The sequence below is a fragment of the Cupressus sempervirens genome, chromosome 7 (assembly GCF_028749045.1).
Source record: "Cupressus sempervirens isolate cs-2001-9-10 chromosome 7, ASM2874904v1, whole genome shotgun sequence".
In the NCBI taxonomy this organism is placed as follows: domain Eukaryota; kingdom Viridiplantae; phylum Streptophyta; class Pinopsida; order Cupressales; family Cupressaceae; genus Cupressus; species Cupressus sempervirens.
Window position 1 is genome coordinate 360,074,024 of NC_143124.1, and position 23,095 is coordinate 360,097,118.

General features: G+C 29.9%; 1 pseudogene; it reads right to left on the minus strand.

The window, feature by feature from the left end:
• Positions 1–12,139: 12,139 nt before the first annotated feature.
• LOC149546964 (ubiquitin fusion degradation protein 1 C pseudogene) lies at positions 12,140–12,964 on the minus strand (annotated as a pseudogene).
• Positions 12,965–23,095: the final 10,131 nt, after the last annotated feature.

Consider the following 23,095-nt stretch of genomic DNA (forward strand, 5'->3'; position numbering starts at 1 on the left):
AAGTTGAGGATATCAATGAATGGCTAACTATAATCTACAACAGAGGGAACTAGATCAAACAATAATGGAATGTTAGTGCATTCATGATAGATGATGTTATTGCTAAGATTGAAGTAATTATGCTTTATTAGCCTTAGTTTATATATACATAAGATTGTAATTGCTTAATTTTTACTTTATGAAAAGGTATTTCACCTAATTGTGAATAATTTTTATTATCATTTAACATTCAATTTTGTTAGAATGCTACCAAATTTTTGTAATATATCTTGTAAATCATCCTTTCATTGTCAAGTACTTTTAGGTATTTGGCATGTACATAGAGCATGGATAAAGAATGTGTATAGGTAAGTCAAATTTTAATTGAAAAATAGGAAAATTATATTCTTAATCATCATCACCTAATATTACATTTTATACTATAGGTTTGTGAGTAATAAGGATGTTGGAATAAGAATCTTTGATAGATTGGGTGAAATATAATGTATGCAATGAATAATAATGAATCCACCATTACTCATTTGATAAAAGAATTCACGGAGGAGTTTATGGACTAGAAGAAATTTATTGAGTATTTCTAGAAAACTTGGTGTAATCATAATAGTTTCATTGGTAACTCTATCTAAGAATGTGTTACATGATTTGTCTATTTTTTTTGTCTTTTGACTTGTTTATATCATATTCTTAGACATAATTTCAAAGTTTCCTTGATGCAAATCAAGAAATAAATATAGCTATAAAGTTATACCATTTTCACATTAAGAGTTACTATTAATTTGTTTTTTCTAAGAAATGCACCAGATGAATAGATTGGCTTATTCATACACTTCATCATAGGGTAGATCCATAATATAAAAATAAAAGATATATAGCTATCTAGTTTCTTTAATAACTTCAAAAATGAAATATATTACATAACTTCTTTAGAGAGATAAAATAATAATAAGAGATTTAGACTATTATCCTGACATTCTTAGTCTTGATACACATAGGATAACAAGCCATACTGATCTAGGAAAATGGTATATCATAAATAAATTCAAACTAGATTTACATAAGTGTGATTATTCTTTGGAACAAAGAAGAAACATGCATAAAAATGTCTTGAAGGTTCTAGATCATTCAAAAAGAAACAAAATAAGCCACAAAGATCAAATTGATTGTAAGTTTCATTTTTTATTTATGTTTAATAATTATTCGAATGATTATTTAAATTTTTAGTACTTACTAAATTATTTTATAAAATTACAAATGATGTTACTCCATTGGTTAATGAAAATGATGAAGTTAGAAGGAATCCTAATAATGAAAATAATACCACTGGTCATGTCAACATCCTCACAATTAAGAAGTAAATGATTTGTGGTTATAAAAACTAATAACTATATGGTGGCCTTTGCTAGTTGGTAGCTCATAGGCTTCATGCCTCACTAGGTTGCCTCACAGGTTTGAACCCTCCATTGAAAAAAAAAAAAAAAAGAACTAATAACTATTTTTTAACTTATTGATGGTTGCATGCCTTCAAAAGATTAGGATGTTCTTGGGGTTATCATTGGTGAATCTCTAAGTACTGGAAATATTAAAAACAATGATTTTATTATGAACCATAAGTATTTATGTATTTTTTTAACTTAATCATTTTAATTTATATTACAGATGGTTGTAAACCATCTAATTCTTTCAATGATAACTTTGAAAATTCAATTAACTACATAACTTCATTTTTCTCAAAATTTACCAACTAGATAAGATGGAAAAATCATTCTTAGTCAGTGTGATGACATATTTAAAATATGTCCATACAACATTTTCTTCATGTTTCAAATTTGAATCAATTATTGGCTCAGAAAATATGTCTATGAGATCTAGAGCATCATGTTTTAGTTTAAGTAAAATGCATAAATGTCATTTTGCTCAATAGAAAATATACTTTTGTGTAAGAAAACTAAAATAAATGAGCTAAGGAGCCCAAAAAATTTTAATTCCCCTATAAAATATCTAGAAAGAAAAAGGAAAATAAGTTTACTAATCAGTCAAGTAGAACAATATAAGAGGAAATAAATGATATCATGCATAAGGGTAAGTGTATTTATTCAAATGTATAGTAGCAATTTATATATAGAATTAGTTCATTTTTTTATGACAAACATCTATTATGTTTTAGGTTTGAATGATCAACAAAGTACTCAATGATGTAGATTACCTTTCTTCATTATTGACATTAACCAAATATTTAAAAATACAATACAAGTTATAAGTGGTAATTTACTAACTATAAAATATTTCTTCTTACTATTATAAAAGGATTAGTAAAATTTTATTTTGAATTGCATTTTCATATTTAGTAAACACACTTAAGATATAATTTTTGGAGATCAAAAATTATAAATTTCACTATTTATTTATTTATTTCAACTATGTTGATGTGTAAATATAAATATTATTACAGTATTAGATGATCAAAAAAAATCTCAACAAAATGCATCATCTTTTTCTATTCATCTTAATCGAACAATACTAGATGTAAAGAAAATTAGAGATGGTGATAAAATTATGGAAAAAATTAAATTATTACTGAGTATTTTTTTATTTATTAATTTTTACTAATTTGATGTGTTTAATGTACAATGTTATTGCACTGTGAGATATTGGATCAAAATCTCATGAAGTTATCTTATTCGAGACAACAAAAATGAGTGTAATGAAAATTACTAATGGTAACAAAACTTATAAATGTATTTTCATTAATTTTGTGTCTTTAATTCACAAATTAAGTTTGATGTATTTAATATATATGTTTTAGTTTGTTGATTTGTTAAATGTGAAAATTTTAAAAGTATATAGATAGCAACCAAGCAACATGAGAGGCTAACCCTAGATTAAAAATGGCTAAAAGATCAACTAGAGGTTACCTCCCTATCATCTAATCAATACCATTTTTATACTTCAAAAAACTAACATAATCCATAACAGCCATAACAACATTAGTCCTATTGTGATCAAACAGATAAACAGGAAAAGTATTCCAACAGTAAAATAACATACTACTACTAACAATTCAACAATCAAATAACAATAAGCCTTGTAGGGCATCAAGTTCAGGTTAAATGATACCATTATAGAAAAATGAAAAATAGCCAATAGGGCTAGCTGCCCTCCTTCTTATCTAGTTCCTCAACATCCTTCACCTCAAGACCATCCATGTCCACAGTCAACCCCTCCTCCTTAACAAGTTTTTCTAGGAGCTTCTTCATGTAGTCCTTGGCTAGGAAGTTGTACATTGAGCAAGAAGTCTTGCTCTCCTTGCCCAGGTCCTTCATATCCTTGTTCATCTTTAGAAAGTAAAGGGCAGTTGCCGTAGAATGCCCTAACAACATTAAATAGTAATACAACATCAAAGACCATGTGTTATCATTTCTTCTTGATCCTAACCAAACAATAACAATAATTGACATAGTGCAAGGTGGAGATGGTAAGAAAATAATTTATTCAAATTTATAATCAATTATAAATATTTAATTTAGTAATGAATTTTATAAAAAAAAAAACTCATATATGTGCTTGTGTTCATGATATTTATATGAAGGAAAATGGTCAAACTTATTTTGGCTAATCACATGTTGATCATATTTATATGGAAGATCATTGTCAACTTTCTTATATATTATATTTAGAGATTAATTACTTAATACCAATCTCTATTTAATCGACAAGAGGGAGCACGATCCTAAGATAGAGACAACATTTATTGTGGTAAAATGTTTATGACTTGTAGATGTTCTAACTAACCATTTAATTCAAAATTTTAAAAGTAATTACAAATTTTCTATTTTCTTTATCATAGTAGAAGACATTGTTCAATTAACATATAGTGTTTCATTTTTAAACCAACAATTTTTAAAGATTTATTTTACTTAATTATTTGTACTAGCTTAAATTAATTGAGTTGGGCTAAATAACAATTAACTATTAAATTAATTAAAATCATGTTAACTACTTTTTTGAAAAATAATTATATTAAGGTATGTTGTAATTATGTCATCATAACAAAAAAATTATTTAAAATAATAAATTTTAATTCTAAAATATAATAAGCATAATATAATCAATATAAAGCTAATAGATTAAAGAATTAAAACTAATTCTAAATCTTATTAATTCAACACACACACACACACACATGCATATATATGTATATGTATATGTATACATATACATGTACATGTACATGTACATGTACATGTACATATACATATATATATACATATACATATACATATACATATACATATACATATATATATATATGTATATGTATATGTATATGTATATGTATATGTATATGTATATGTATATGTATACATATATATATACATATATACATATACATATACATATACATATATATATATATATGAATATGTATATATATATATAAATATTCATATATATATATATATGTATATGTATATGTATATGTATATATGTATATATATATGTATACATATACATATACATATACATATACATATGTATATATATATATATGTATATGTATATATACATATACATATGTATATATATATGTATATGTATATATACATATACATATATATATATATATACATATATATACATACATATACATATGTATATGTATATATATGTATATACATATGCATATGTATATATATGTATATACATATGCATATGTATATATATATACATATGCATATGTATATATATATACATATGTATATATGTATATATATACATATGTATATGTATATATATGTGTGTATATATATGTATATGTATATATATATGTATATGTGTATATATATATGTATATATATATGTATATATGTATATATATGTATGTATATATATATACAATATATATATACATATATATATATACATACATATATATACAATTGTATATATACATACATATATATAAACATGTATGTATATATATACACATTTGTACATTCATATATATGTATGTATGTATATATACACATGAATAAATACATATTTATATGTGTGTGTATATATTTACATACACATACACATACACATATGTATGTATGTATGTATACATATGTATATATGTATACATGTATATGTATCACCGAAATATATACTAGAATCAATATGTCACAAAAAAATTGTTTAGAATCATCTGCACCTATAAATTATCTAACAATTATTTAAAACCAACATAGCAAGTTATAGAATGTATCTCATTCATTTTTGTATGGTGTTTGTGGGTTGAAGGTGAATCCTATTTGATGTCACTATAGCTAGCACCGATCTAGATGTCATCCAGTAATGTCATTTCCTAAGCCATATTATTAGACCCCTTTGCTAATTAGTAGGATTTGGCTATAGTGATATGCCCACTATAATCTCTTAACACACAACCAACCACTAATATACTTGGATTCTCCTTAGACATTGAAATTTAAGTTGATGAAGGGATTTTACTGCTTCTTATTTCATGTTAGTCATAATATCTATTTTGATACTTTATTTAGCTAAATTACTCCCTTTAAAAGGATAATAATATTCCTCCACTCATTTAATGCCCTCTTCTTTGTGTTCTAAAGAGTGATGGTAATCTCTTTGTTCTCATAGTATATGCATTAAAACTTTTAGATATTGACTTTTCAAGATGATTACACACCTTGTTAATGGAGGAAATTTATTTTCTAAAAATTCTCCTATTCCTCTTCCACCAGGTTTCCCACACCACAATGGATGGCATAACTCTCAAAATTTCAGCAATAAAGGATCCTTTGTGTAATGAACACCATTCAGCTGAAAATGTTACTAGGCAATTATATTGAGGTACATGATCACTATAAATGTAATAACACTACCATATCTTTGTGTGATTCAAATCTAGATATAGTATATTTGATAGTAACTTCATGGCCTCAAGGAAAACAACTTAATGTAGTCCATCATGATGAGTATCATGATCTTGAGGAAGGATTTGACCAATATGATTATCTCATTAAATGGTGGTATGATTTTGAACAATCTTATCGATATCATATTTTATGATATGAATACTAGAATCAATATTATGATGCCTACTAGTAAATATATTATTATGTATCTTAGAAGAATATGAGCTATCTAATCTTTAACATACTCTGGGATAACAACTAAATGTAGTCAATCAAATAAAAATCTATGATCTCAAGGACATCAATTTAATATTTTCAGTATTATGAAAAACATAATGATCTATGAAACACTTGGGGACATATATATAATATATAGTCTATCATGATACATTCCTTATCATGACTTCTAGCACATTTCGTGTTAATAATTTAATATAGTCTATCATCATAATAGAGGAAAAAAACAAGGAAAAAAAATGTAGTATCATGATCTCTAGCACATTTTGAGACAACTTAATGTAGTCTATCATGATACATTCATTACCACAATCTATGGTGTATTCTACGATGGAAACCAAGTGTAGCCCATCATGATAGCAAGTCAATCCTTTATTAAGATTGTCATCTTTCAATAGTGACCTCACAAAAACATCAATGAAAGATTGTCACTTTTCATGATAGAATCCACATATATAAAAGATAGTAACTCTAAGGAAATGTGTCATGAAACAAGTTAGAAGGTAGACACAATATAGGTGCTCCTATGAACTGAAACAAGGACATTTTCCTCAAGCTTCTCTCTCACAAAAGAAGAATGTATTTAAAAGGAATTTCGCCTCAAACTTCCCTCTCTTAATTTGTTGACTTTTTCCAATTAAAGTTTCTTTTGATGGAATGTTACACTCACTTTGAATCTTATATCAACCTTCTAACCTCCTTGACAAGGTTTTTTCTGATGAAGTGTCCAACTCCTTCTTGATATAGAAGGATAATCTTAATCTCAATAATCATATGTTCACTTCAAGAGCCTCACTTTATCCAATTTATTCATCATATGACTAATGAATTCTAGATCAAAACTTGTTGGGAGATACCTTCATAAGATTGAGTTTACATAATATTTTGTAGGATGTATAAAGTACCAACCTTCTTTTTCTACAAGAATATCCCAAGAAATTAAGGAAAAAATAAAGGTAAATAATTTTTTATAGTATGAATATAATTACAAATAAGAGAGACTACAATGAGTAGATAAATGCAATACTCAAGGATAAAAATACTTATTTTCTAATCAATGTCCTTCATACAAGTTGCTTCATTGAAGGTTCATGTTATTATTCCCCCCACAAGGAAAAATTCCTACTCTTATATCATTCATTAATTTGGCATCTCTTTAAATACGAGAGACTTCTTTCTATTTGATAGATCTTAGAGCCTACACTATAGGAGGACACAATAGAAGCACTCATAATTTGAGTGTCTAACTCTTCCCTTGTACAACATATGAGTTGTTGACTTTCATTAACCATAGACTCCTCCAATGGTGTTTTTAAATATTTGAACCTTAATCTACTTATGGATCCCTTTCTATAGATAATATGAGTGCAAATTTCATTTCCTTCTTATATGAGTTCACTCAGCACTAGAGTCATCCACAAGATGGATCTAGACTTGCATGCAACATATTCTTACTATGGCAATGATAGAAAAGAAGATATACTTATCTAGTAAATGTACTCTCCTTGAGTCATGCACATGATGGCTCTTCAATCACCTGAACCATAATCTAAGTATGATAGTGATAGAGAAGATGATATACTCATCTATTAAATCTACTCTCCTTGAGTCACACACATGATGACTCTTTTATCACTTGCACCATAATATGACTATGGAAGTGATGTAAAAGATGATACACTCAACTCATAAAACTTCTCTTCTTGAAATAATTGTACAAATATATGGGTTCCCTTGGTTCTTATGGATAAAAAAATTCTTATCACAAACAAGAATTTCACTAGGACCATCCAAACCTTCAATTATAGTGAGACAAATATTTGTGCCATATTTAATGGATCTTATAATTAAATAAGAAACTTATTTGAACATTTTAAAATCTTCCTGTCAAACAAATCTAGTATATTAAGGAATCCACTTGCAACTACCATTTGTCTTTTCTCTATTTGAAATCAATGCAGATTTCAGATTCTGATGCAGCTCATTTTTAGATGAATTCATCAAATTTATGTAAATGAAGATCAAATGCTTTCCTATAGTAATGTTCCTTCTAGACACATCCTTAAGATATATACTTAATTTACTTAACAATTCTCACTTAATATTTTTATTGCACATTCTTCATACTCACAAGTTCTTTGATTTATATCTTTTGTCACATTCCAACCTATATTATTAGAATTTCTTTCTAAACCTCATCTTGAATGAATGTGTTTGATATCCTGTTGTATCTTTATATTATTATGTTAAATAGAGAGACTGCTCTTCAAATACATAAACATTCACAAGTTGCATCCTTTCTTAAATTGTCTCATTTAGAAAATAATGGCTGCTGGTAAAGGAGTTGTGGCTCTTTAAGAAATATTTTATGTTTTGAAAAGTTTATTATATTCTCTTTTCACAATAGATTGTAAATGATATATTAACAAATTATTTTATGCCACATTCCCATTAACAATATGGAAATAGAAAAGATTTTCTAAATGAAAAATAACGAGACTCGTATAGTTTCCTTGCATCTCAATTCAAGATTAAACTCACAAGATAGAGGTTGGGACTTCATTTATGAATTCAATAATGGTATTGTTTATGGGTAGTTATCTGCAGATAACCACTATGATCAGCACGAACTATGATATAACTCTTCTTTGAAATGAATGAACCGATATGTGATTTTCGTTGAACATTGATCAAAATGATTATTCTTAGGCTAATACAATAGGTATTACGGCGATCCTTCGGCTTATAACTCTTCCTTGCAATTTAATATTTTAATGCATTGTGTAATTGGAGTCGACTTATCTGATATTACTTGCATATATGTGGCGAGCATTTCAATCAAGCACGCACCGAAAAATGAGCGAAATTATATTGTCCAAAATTTGTGCTTAGTTTGTGGTTTGAAAATTGTTTTTATTCTAAATTGATTTCCATTTCTTCTACTGATCCGTATATTCCATGTATGTTCTGACCTGTTTATATCATATCTCCTACTCTTTCCGAATTGGTTATTGAATATTCCATTTTTTCTATCATCAAATTTCAAGAGTCAACTGAGATTCTCTGTTGTGAAACCTTCGGGTTCTATGTGACTTTGTGTTCATCTCAAATCGATTCAATTTATCTACAATCTCTATGTATTCTCATAGGCCTTCATGTTTAGAATTTTATATCATACCATGGGAAGTGGTTTATGTAAATGCCTTCAAATTGTATGCATTTCTTCTGATATCGGATCGCTGCAAATGTAATAATATTATCATATTTTTGTGTGTTTCAAATACAATTTGAATGGTAATATATATATATATATATATATATATATATATATATATATATATATATATATATATATATATATATATATATATGTATGTATGTATGTATATATATGTATGTATGTATATATATATATATGTATGTATATATATATATGTATGTATATATATATATATATGTATGTATGTATATATATATATATGTATGTATATATATATGTGTGTATATATATATGTATATATATATGTATATGTATATATATAATTGATAATTAATCATCAATCATAAAACGATTATCTTTAACTTAATTCACATGAATTAAAATAAAAACATTAAGAAATTGAATAGAAATTTGTATCATTGTACTTTCTTTTAACACTCATCAATTCTAACAACCTTGTTCAAAATCTCAATCTGCAGCTCTTTCTATTCAACTGAACCCTGAACATCACACACTAAGCTTAATTCCTAGACTACACACTGAGCTGAATTACTAGAGTAAAAGTGTTAAATAGTCAAAGTTGATTTTTTATCCCAAGTTTAATTCTTCCCTTAGTGTGTGATGTTTAATGGAGGCCCTTATTGGGAGAGTGCTAAATCAAAGTAATGAAATAATGATAAACAAAATATTTTTAACAATTCAATAACGCTATTTTTTGAGCTTTATTTTATAAATCTTTTATCATTAATTCTTTTCTCAAACATCATTATGGATAATCCATCATCAAGATGAAATAGTAAGGGTGAGTCAAGTATAATACATTCATGTTAAAGTGGTTTGCACTAAGTAAAATGATAAAAAAAAGCATCTAGAGTCTTAAGATATAATTTTTTTTTTTAGATTCAACTCTGTGAATCTTATATCACCAAAATTTATGTTCAAGTTTCATGATATTTCATTAGAATGAGATAAGTAGAGGAAAGACATTCATAATAAGTAAAATAGAATAAATTTATTAAAGATCATGGAAGATCAAAATTGGCTTAGGACATTGATAAACTGTAACGAAATCTAAACATACTTATAGTAAATGTAAGAAAAATTAAAATAGGTGTGTAAATTTGAAAGGAAATTAAATTAGTTTCATGATCTATCATTAGAATGAGATAAGTAGAGGAAATACATTCATAATAAAGTAGAATAGAATAATTAAATTAGAAATCATGGAAGATCAAAATTAGCTTACGGCATTGATAAAATGTAACGAAATCTTAAAATAATTATAGTAAATGTAAGAAAAAATAAAATAGGTGTATGTGAAATTGAGAGGAAATGAAACTAGAGCACATCATTCATTGTTTAAAAGATCTTGTCATATTTACATATGTCTTAAAAGATTATGCTCAAAGAATTATCGATTGAGTTGTGCTTATCTTTCTAAATTAAAGATTAGCTTTTCATGATCTGTCATCAAAATAATGAATTGGAAACCTTGATGCACATTAACATGGAAAGTGAAATGGGATGAACTGATCATCAAGATATACAATTTGACACTCAAAAGACTTGAAAACTCTTCATGTTTGACAGAGAAATAAACTATCAAAATATTCAAAAGTAATGAAGGATCCCTTATGTAATGTTGGGCATTGGGAATCAGAGGAGATTTCTATCAAGATGTTAAATACTTGCACTTCTTTTAGTAGCTTTGTTAGTAGAGGAAGGGGAGTTGCTCTTACCTTTGGAGTTTGGTCTACCTCCTTCCTGCTCCTCTAAGTGAGATTATGATGTTTTCAGAGTCTATGGGGGCTAGAAGACTTTTGACTACATTTTCCAAGGTTGGAAGTTGGGCCTTGCTTGGACCTATGGTTGGATGATATGTATTTTTTTTGCCAAGGCTAGAGGTATAGTCTTGTTTGGTCCTATTTCTTTGCTTACCATTTTGATAGGCAGTTTGTTCACTTGTTCTTATGGTCTTAGTGATTGCTGAAAGTTTAAAGGGCACATTCTGGTCCTTTATTGTTGTTTTTTGTTTATGTTTGCAACTATTATAGGGACTTGTCCCAAGTCTTTCATTGTCGGCACTGACCATGGTTTGCAGGTTAGTTGCTTGTGGACCTTGGTCTTTGACAAAAGGAGATCTATCTTATTTGGATCTTTCTTGCTGGTAATGTTTAGCTATTGGTGTCTATTGTTTTGATTGTACGTCTGGTCAGCACTAGTTAATTGTTTATCTTTATAAAAAATAAATTAAAAAAATCTAAATTTATCTTATTAAAAATTATTTCATAGTCAATAATTCAGCTTTTATAGTAATTAGTTTCTTTATTTGACTCTGCTAAGATTTTTATCATGATCTATTCCATGTATTTAATTTCACATCTGTTGATGATAAAAATCTAATACCATCAAATCCAGAAATCAATCACTCTAATACAATAGATAGTAGAAATTCAATGACTTTAATTAAATGTTTTTATGAATCTTTTCAAATGCAATAGTAAATGATAAAACAATTAACATAAAAAGATGAAATAAAAAATAAGAACCGCCAATTATTGAACTGAAGAAATGTGTAGAAAATAATTTAAAATTATAGTCCGTAAGCAGTTAATATTAGGAAGAGTTTTAATTCCATTCCATGGGAAAAATACTATAAAATCTTTGTATTATAATCGATCATTCTCCACTCCAAAAAAAAAATATAATGTTTTGATTCTATGAACAGTGATCTAGGAAAGGAAGATAATAGTTAATAAAATCAATCGTTTAAAGAATACTTCTTGCCACTAAAGGGTTGAAACTTTTTGGCTGCTTCACTTTGTTTTTCACTAGTTTGTGCTGCAACTTTTCGAGATTCTCTTGAGAGTGCGTGTGTTTGATAGCTGTTGTCCCCAAATACAAGTTTTCCTGGTTTACGTATTGGACCTCTTAAAGGAGATCTTGATCTTCGCCTTGCTGATTTAATTTGTGGACTTTTGGGTGATACAGGCTTTCCATTCAGACGCCTTCCAACTCCAGTGAAGGCACCAGTAAATCTGCACTGAGGTTCTTCTCTCTGTTCTGTCGATGGATATTCTCTTGTAGTTCCTTCACTAGTTGTAGCAGGATTTAGTGGAAGTCTTCCAGCTTCTCTGTAATCGAGGGGCGGAGCAAAGTCCACTTCAAAGTGTATGTCGAACACACTTATGGCAGATTCAGGTTTTGTTTCAGCTATATTGATACAATATGTGGTGTTGTTATAATCAATCTTAATGGAATCTCCTTCGGTCAAGCAAGAGAAGTTCCTTAGAGAAACCTCCAACAAAGCTTTTGGGTTGGATCTGTCCAAAAAATTCTTTGTGTGGGGTTGCAATTTCAAATATGTCCCCTTCGGAAGATTGGCGTGTTTCAGTTTGACTAGATCTCCTGGTTGAAGTAACATATTTTCCATCATCCAATGCGGCATATAAATTATACCCTCCTCAGCCACGAATTCAAGAACTCCACGGTGCGAGATGCCACTTGTGATGGGACCCTGAACCTTGAAAAGCATTGGACACTCTATTTCTCGAGACATCAGACAAGAGATTGCTGAAGGCGGCATTATAATTTTATTTTCTTTTTCCATCTCTGATCTATCAATATAAATAGCTGGATAACATTGATACATCTGCTCAAAAGTAGCATTTTCTCCATACTAACTTCTACCTTCACAATGTCGTTTATATCCGTATCTTCCATATGCATATCTTCTGTGATAAGATCCTTCTTCATCATAATTTTCTTCATCAGATCGATGCCCATGTCCATCAGATGCATCTTCATAATGTCTTTCTTCTTCATTCATATCTATATCCCACCCATCTTCATGGTTTCTTTCTTCTTTACGTCCATTAATGTCTTCAGCAGGCCTATCTTCATATCCAAATCTACCTTCATCATTATGAGAACCTTCATGCCCAACATTTTGTTCCTTACCAAAATTATCCATTTCTGAACAGATTTCAAATAATTTGAACTCTGAGATAGCTTCCTATGCAGTTTATGTTATGTTTATTTTATTCTAGGAGCTAACTATTATATATTCATATCATGCAAAGGGTTTCGTCTTTTCTATTTTTGAAGTCACATTGTTAACTCCACGCACTCCATCAAACTATAATTAAACATTTAAAAATCTTTGTATAAAATATAAATGATACTTTTTAATTCTTCTAGATTAAAAGTTCTTTTATATGCAATATTATTAGCAAAACGTGCTTATTAATCAAATTCAATTTGTACGTGTGTATGTTGCAGATTTGATTAAAAAATAAGATTCAGAACTCTTAACTTTTTTGGCCTTTTATAATTGAATATAGTGTTAATTTGTAAGTCATTTTGTTAATTCTTTTTATGAACCCATCAAAATTTAATACAACTTTGTTATCAGAATTTTAAGCATATAGTTTTTGAGTCAAATTCAATAACTTATAGTATCACAATTTTACTTGATATAGAAGATATCTCCTACTCATCAACTAAGAAAGTACTTTCTTAATATTTCAAGCAATGTTCTCAAAGTTGAAAACATATGCTATTCTACTTTTCCTTCAGTTCTACATTTGAATAAGAGGAAGGAATGTGCATAACCATCTAAATAGGTTTTCATGTTTACTTCATAGTATGTTAAAACGAGCTAGTTAGAATAGAGTTTTTAGTTTTTTTTTTTTTCAGAATTAATTTAAGGAAAATATTTAATCTATTGATTGATAAGTTTAAGGATTTTTAAGCATGTTCAAATTAGATTATAGTTAGATGGATGGCCTCAATGAAGTTGTGTAAACAACCTGAGTTTAATCATGAAGTTCTATAGTTAAGCATGTTCAAATTAGATTATAGTTGGATGATTATATCAATATCATCATCACAAAATTATCCACGTAATGCAACTTTCGTATTCTTGTTTGTACTCCTTATTTCAAATTATTGAATATTTCAAATTTACACTAAAAAATTCAAAATTTGTTGATTAATTCGTTAAAATAAAAATGTTAATTGACATGGAAATTTAGATGATCAAAATGCAAATGGAAACTATGATACCCCTCTGCTATCATTGTAGAATTAGTTGTTAAAGTTTTATATGACTTCTACCAATGGGTTAGCCCTTATTTGATATTTGAAATGCAATACTTTGATATGTTGAGTAATTTATTATGTCAAGTTGTAACAATTTCCTACCTATAATAATGATACTTTAATTACTCTTGGATAGTTAATAAAATTACTTTTATGATGATGGTGTGTTTTAGAAAGATTTTTATTATGTCCACACGATGATGAGATATTCATTTTATAACATGATGTTATTTAGGATTTACTATTATACTTACCTCATACTTGCGCGCGCGCGCGTGTGTGTGAGGTTAATATTTATGTTTGACATGTGTAATATGGTCGAGGGAGGGAGTCACAATCACTTGATAGTTGGGATCTACATGATGTACCACTCGTAGCCATTTCTTTTTTACCTAAGATATATATGCACATGTACATGCTTGTCTTTTATACAGATTCATAGGTGTTGAGCATTGACTTCCCTAAATTGTTAGGATGAGCATGCCCTATTTTAATAACTCAATGGTAAGAATGGAGAGATAATGTCTAGCTCCAATCTTAGCCATAGCCTAACTATTTATCCTGAGAAGGAGGACATGTATTTGACTTTTCATCCTTTTTAAACCCATGAGTTTATCTTTGCCTATGTTGTTTGACTTTGAGATTTGGTCAGATTTGGTGATGTTGCTTTTATATGGATTTGGCTATTTAATTTATTTTGTAAATTATTTAATTATAATATTTGAGTTAATCATATAATATTGAGAATTATTAAATACTATTTGATTAAAAAGAAAATATTAAAATATGATGATATTTAATTAATTAAAAATTAATTAAATATGTCCTTTAGTTTAAATGATTTAATTTAAAAGTCTAATTTAAGAAATTAAATTAAACAAAAATTACAATATTAAAGATTAAAGATTAAAGATTTAATTTAATTTTATTATAATTATTTAATTCATATTAATTAAACTAGAGTTGCATTTGAATAATGAGTTTTATTTATTATTATTAATTTAAATAATAAACTATGCTTTAAATAGTGGTTGCACTAATTAATAAAGTGGAGAAAAAGAAAATAAAAGAAAATTTTAATTAAAAGGTTCTTTAAGTGTGCATGAAAGGATTAAATAATTAATGTAATTTTTATCTAATAAAGTTAGTGGCTTTTGAAATTTTGGAGAATAGAAACCCTAGTTTGGGTTATGGTTCTCTATTAGGGGGTTGGTAGTTCATTTGAGAGACACACAAGTTTTGGAGAGAAAAATTTAAAATTGGACAAAAATAATTATTGAAAGTCTTAGAGGGCTTGGATTTACATGCATTCACAATTGTCTTAGATTTTAATTGTTATTTTGAGGTAGGTTTGATAATATTTTGTAGAATTTTATTGAATGAGTCTACTTTTTGTCTTCAAGTGTGCTTGCATAATGCTTATTAATTTTTTATATTGATTCTAGATAAAGAATTATGTTGTAGATTTTGAAAAAGAAAACTTAATAATGAAGAAAAGGTAACTAGTAGAAAAATCTAGAAAATCATTATGAATTTATTATTTTAGAATGCTTTCTAATATCACAAATTTTCTAAATACAGACAAATATTATTCTTATATCTAAAATAAGTTGGTTGCAAAATTTATTGGAAAAGTAATAAATAATTGAGAGGAAACCATGTTATATTTAAACTTATACATGGATGTGCAAACAAATATACTAAAAATAAAAAACTAAGTATATTATGGTTGCATGATTTGAGAGATCAAAAGAATGGGAAAATACAAATTGCATGTTTATTTTTATTTTATAAAAATATAATATAATATAATTTTTTGATTTATTTATTTCAAATTTTTATTTAAAATTTATTATTAAAAAAACATGTTTGTATGATAAATTATTAATTTCAGAAATTTTAAAAATAATTTTTTTTTTGAAAAAAAGTAATATTTATTTAATAATTTCAAAAATTAAATAAATATTATTCATTTAGTTAAAGTGAATGTTAGTATTAGTGATTCTTTAAGTCTAGTTGAACTCTTAGTTGCATATAAATGATTTTATATTTATTAATGCAAGAGAGAAGTTAATGAGTAAATATTTATAATTTAATTATATTTTAAGAGAAGTTGTGGTGGAGTTCACTTTGTAATCCTCTAGTTAATAACAATATGACTTTAGTGTTCCCGATTGAATATCGCTCTACAATTTTTTCTTACGTTTTCTCACTTGTGAGATCTTTTGAATTTTGGATGAGTGTGGATGCTCTCGAGGGACCAGGCCTAGCCTCAGACCCCTACCGAGATCTTCTCCTCATTCTTACTATGACTGGGGTTACCTAGGGGAATGTCGATGTTGTTCATCCTATTGGGGGATGCCATTGGAGTCAAAAAAATTTCCAGTGGGCTAGGAGATTCATAGGAGCCTTTCTAGGGCTCAATTGGTGGGCTAGGAGATTCAAATGAGCCACAAAAAGGCTCTAGGTTGGAAGGTAGTGGTCCTCGGTGAGAAGGAGGCTCTCATCCTAATAGAAGCTCCCAAAGTGATTAGCAGTGACGAGGGAGTGGAAATTGTAGTTCCAAATAGCTTGGTCAATAGCATGCCTACCAATCTACAACTTTTCTTCATTGGTAGATTTGTTTTTTCAGTGGGCTAGGAGATTCATAGGAGCCTTTCTAGGGCTCAATTGGTGGGCTAGGAGATTCAAATGAGCCACAATAAGGCTCTAGGTTGGAAGGAAGTGTTCCTCAACGAGAAGGAGGCTCTCATCCTAATAGAGGCTCCCAAAGTGATTAGCAGTGATGACGGAGTGGAAATTATAGTTCCAGATAGCTTGGTCGATAGCGTGTCTACCAATCTACAACTTTGCTTCATTGCTAGATTTTTTTCCTTTCATCCATCGATTGAGATGGTCTAAAAGTTGGTGAGTCAGAGATGGAAGTTGAAGGGAAGTGTTATGATCTCGGCTATGTCAAGAGACCTATTCTATTTTAAATTCAAGGCAATGAAGGATATGACAATGGTGATGGCAGGCTCCTAGTCATAGGGAAAGCATAGCTTGGTGGTGACTAAATGACACGCAACATTGGATCTAGTGAAAGAACTGAATAAGATGGCTTTGGTCTAGGGTAGGTTACTAGGCCTTCCTCTTGAGTTCTGGGATAAAAGGATCTTTAAATCTATTGGGATTCCTTTGGGCACTTTGTGGCAGTAGATTTGGTCACTTTGTAGAGATCCCAACTTTTCTTTGTGAGGTTTGATGTTAATGTGGTAGTAGGTACTACATTACTTGAGTCTATCATCCTGAGCTCCAAATGGGGTAAGAAGATTCAACCCATTTTTATGAGAACGCGTGTGTGTTTTGTCAGAAATGCTTGTCTTTTGGGCATTTTTTTGTCGACTATAAGATGTCGGATAGAATGGGTAAGGAAAAAATTGAGGGTGATCTTGTAACAGGAGTCCCTCCTCCTCCTAAGGTCTTCGGGGTAGTGGATAGGCCTCTTGAGGGAAGCAAGGAGGTGACTCTCTCTCCAAGGAGGGAACTTGAAGGAAAGAATCCTTAGAAGGATAAGGATAAGGTGTTGACTCCCCCCCTAGGAGGGTGCTAAGTGATAACCCTTAAATTGGGTTAGGGAGGGTAGGAACAGAGGAGATGGAGGGGATGCCTAGCTAGGTCTAGAGGTCAAAGTTATTTTGCACATAGGAAGGAGAGACAAAGGGTTTGGAGGAAGGAGAAATTGATTCTTTCCCCTTTTTACAAGGTATTGAGGAGCTTATTAGTACCCCTTTGAGGAACCTGGTGATGGAGGTGGTCTTTTGAGGGGTCACTAATAAGGCTATGGAGAAGGGAGAGGTGAATGACAAAGTAAAAGGAGAGGCTGCCAGTGTGCTTTGATAGAATGAGGAGGAGTTTCCAATTAAGATGGTGGAGCTAGTCTAATTGGATGATAAAGAAGAGAAGTGGCAAATACAAAGAAGACAAAAAAGAGTTTCAAGGAAATTGGAAGTGATTGTGGAGTTGAAGTTGGATGTAGGGAAGTCAGATAAACAAACTAAGAAAGTCAATTAGATTGCTAGGGAGGTAGCAAGTGGTAGGTAGGCCACTTTGGAATCCTTAACAAAAGGTACAAAATGATCTTTTTATTGGCATTAAGTTATTTTTTCCATTAGTGACAACAATTATTCATAATTCTATATGATTACCAAGCTCATCACATAGTCTCTAGTGTTTACCGAGCATTTAGTGGTTTCCAAGTATGTTTAGCAGTTTAGTAGTTCATACTGAGCATTCCAATGGTTACCTAGTGAGTTCAGTAGTGCAGAAATTATCACTGAGTAGTTAGTGGATACTGAGCTTTATAGTATTTATTGAGTCATTAGTTACTATGATATGAAGCCAATGTCTATCGAGTGCAACTAAGGTAAACATAATGTTTAGTTCTTTCTGAGTTACACTATATCTACCAAGTCTTTAATGTTCATTGAGTTCAGAGCTATGTTGAGTGACTAGTATGGACTGAGCCTCTACTTCTACCAAATGCATGATGATGCTGAGTAATGTAGTGAACTTTGAGAATTAGAATGTCACCAAGTCAACTATTTAGAACCCGAGTTTCCACATTTGGGCTAACTCAGTAATATTTGTGTTAACTTATGTTTTGGCTGACCTTGTAAATATAAGAATTGGAATGGTATATATGTAATGTATTATAACATACCCAATGTATGTATGATGATGTGAAGTAATGTTTTGAGAAGAGTGAATGCGAATCAACAATAGAGCAGAGTATTCAACAAGGTCTATAAGGAGAAGTCAAGTCAAATCTATCACAAGAGCTGATTAGCATTTCAAGGATCTAATAAGAAATCAAGTTGTAAGTTAGATCTACTATTTCATCCTAATAGGTGAATCAAATTCAAATCCTTTAACAAGGTAGACTTAACAATCTTTTCTTTAAATCTCCTAGTAGAGTGCATACTTCATTGTATGTCTCTAAAACCTCTAACAAGGTGGACCTAGCAATCCTAATTGTTCCTAACAGGGAAAATCATCAAAAGTGATCATTGTAAGCCTTAACAAGCCAACTTTATACTACACTATTGAAGTTTTTTGGGTATCATCCCCACCCCAATTTTACTTTCTATTTGGAAGGTTTTTGGGTCACCAAATATTGTGTTCATGTGCTATGAGTGTTCATCTTTTATTTTCTCATGCATGCAATAGATTAGATGATCAAATGGTGAATGGATTATGTTGATTAACTATTGAATCTATTGAAATTTTTTTAGGTTACTAATTCACCCCTCCCCTCTCAGTAACTTAGATAGTCTTGATTGTTTCCAACAATTGGTATTAGAGCTTTGTGGTTCTTAGGATAAAGTTTGACAGCTTGAGCAAAGATCAAGGATTTCTAATGAATTACTAGCAAGGTTGAAACCTAGATGGGAATCAGCTGTGTAGACAACAAAACATATATATGAGCAATCTCTGAGACAATTTCTACTAAGTCTTACTAATGTAGAGATTAAGGTAGCAATGAAGGATAATGAAGGTAAAATAATTATCAAATTTCATACCATTTTTATCTTGATCAAAGATATTGAGCATGTAGTTAGAGATGCTACAAATATGTGGAAAAATGTTTATCATTTACAAAAACCAAGTGAGAATCCAGTAGAGATCAAAGATGATGATGATGATAGTGAAAATGAAGAAGATAACACACCTTGTGTTACTATTGATGCTGAGGACTATTAGATAGTGATGAAGGATGGTGAAGAAGAGGAGGAAGAAGCTAAAGAGGAAGATAAGGAAGGAGAAGAAGAAGAAAATGATCTAGTAAGGATAGCTACATAAGTCATAGCCTCCCTTCCTAACTCTCCACCAAAGACTACTACATCATCTGGCATGGAGACAAATTCAGTAAGTGTGATTGTAACTACAACAAACACATCATCTATTCAATCACTATTTGCTACCTCTTAGCTCCAAGTATCAGTAATGGACGTGTCTACCACTTCATCCACCATGTTGTAGCCCTCCTCTTCTTCAGCTCCCAAGTTAAGGACATTAGCAGTGTGTACAACATCCAGTTCTACAATTTTATCTACTTCAATTTTGTATGCTTCTATAAGTACTTCATTTGTAAATACTTCTACCAATACTCCTATTATATGTACTTTAGTAAGGGTTCCAACTGTTATTTCTTCAATTTTGGGTAGCACTTCAATTTTGGATTCTGTTAGCACTCCTGTCAGTATTCATCCAGTAGGCCCTATTCAAGTTTTCATAGCAAGCCTTACTATTTCTACAATTGTTTTTGTTTCTAAGTCCAAGGCAGTAATATCAGAAGTAGAACCAAGGACACCTCTTAAAATTTTGATTACTGGAAAAGAAATTGATGATGATATAGACTTGGACAAAGAGATTATAATTCCTAAGTTGAACCTTGACAATGCCACTATGGAACAAATGAGATTGGTTAGCCAACTTTTGGAACATAAAGCCAAGCAGAAGTAGTTAAGAGAGGGAAGGGATAGAGAGTTCAAAATAATTGAGAGTGAAAAGAATATTTTGATAGAAACCATAAGCATAGATGTTGATTCATCCCAACATATTTTGCTATAGTTAGAGGAAGCAGTTAATAAATTCAATAAGGACACAACTAGTCAAGAAAAGTTGAATGAAAAAGCTAAGAAAAAGGTTCACAATAAGGTGCTTGAGCACATTACTCAGCACATTGGTATGCATCAGGTAGAGCTTTCCTCAATTTTGAGTAATCTTGAACATTCTTTTACAAATGTAACACCTCTTTTTGCCAAACTTTGTGATGTTATTGAGTACACTAAAGAAATAAAGGAAAAATTGAATAAAATTGATGAGGATCTAAAGACTAGTGCCCAAAAGTTGCAGCTTAACCCTAGTTCAAGCTTTGCATATCACGTAAAGGTCAGATTTTTGTTAGACATGCAGGTTGAATTGTTAAGAGAGGAAGCAAGGATTAGGTCTACATTATTAGACATCCAAAACATGATCCTGTCAATCACGGACACAATGTAGATACATATGCTTACTTCAAAACATTGATCCACAATAACAATTTGTCTATTGTAGATCATATGATTGAACTTTTAGTAGAAGTTTAAGTGGTACTTTACACTTGAAAAATTTTCCAAGATAACTAGGATAAGACATTAGCTCTTATTCTCAAGGTACACTCTGAGTTTCTCTCACATTTTAGTGTTTCTATATAAGTATGGTGTGAATAAATGTTTGACATTATTGTCCAAAAGGGGGATAAAAAGAGACATTTATGCAGACATATGTACAAAAGAGAGACTTGTATATATAGTATGTTACTATGCCTTATATAATATGTACATTGTATGGGGGAGATATGAGCATATGTATATATAGTAGAATTACAAAGACAAATTTTGAAAGAAAAAAAAAGAATCAACATGTTGACCATTGTATGTATATTCTTGGCTAATAATTTTTTTTTTCACTAATGCCAAAGGGGGAGATTTTTTTCATTAAGATATGTTTGCCATTAGGGACAACACTTATTCATAATTCTATATGGTTATCAAGCTCATCACTCAGTCTCTAGTCCTTGCCAAGTATTTAGTGGGTTCTAAGTAAGTTCAATAGTTTAGTAGTTCTTACAGAGCATTCCAATGGTTACCTAGTGAGTTTAGTAGTGTAGCAATTATCAACGAGTAGTTAGTGGATACCAAGCTTTGTAGTATTTATCGAGTCATCAATTACTGTGATATGAAGCTAGTGTCTATGGAGTGATGGGGTGAGTAGTGTTTATTGAGTGCAAACAAGGTAAACATAGTATTTAGTTCTTAATGAGTTACACTATATCTATTGAGTGTCCAATGTTCACCGAGTTTGAAGCTACGTTGACTGACTAGTATGGACCAAGCCTCTACTTCTACCAAATGCATGATGATGTTGAGTAATGCAGTAGACATCAAGTATTAAAAGGTCACCAAGTTAGCTATTCAGAACCCAAGTTTCCACATTTTGGCCAACTCAGTAATATTTGTGTCAACTTGTGTTTTGGCTGACCTTGTAAATATGAGTATTGGAATGGTATATATGTAATGTATTATATCATACCCAATGTATGTATCATGATGTGAAGTAATGTTTTGAGAAGAGTGAATGCAAATTAGCAGTAGAGTAAAGTATTCAGCAAGGTCTATAAGGAGCAATCAAGTCAAATCTATCACAAGAGGTGATCAACATTTCAAGGATCTAATCAGCAATCATGTTGTAAGTCAGATCTACTATTTCATCTTAATAGGTAAATAAGATTCAAATCCTTTAACAGGGTAGAATTAACAGTCTTTTCCTTAAATCTCCTAGTAGAGTGCATACTTCATTGTATGCTTGTAAAACCTCTAACAAGTTGGACCTAGTAGTCCTAGTTGCTACTAATAGGGAAGATCGCCAGAAGTGATCATTGTAAGCCTTAATAGGCCAACTTTATAATATAGTATTGAGGTTTTTTGGTTATCAGCCCCACCCCAATTTTACTTTCTATTTGGAAGGTTTCTATGTCACCAAATATTGTGTTCATGTGCTATGAATGTTTATCTTTTAGTTTCTCATGCAT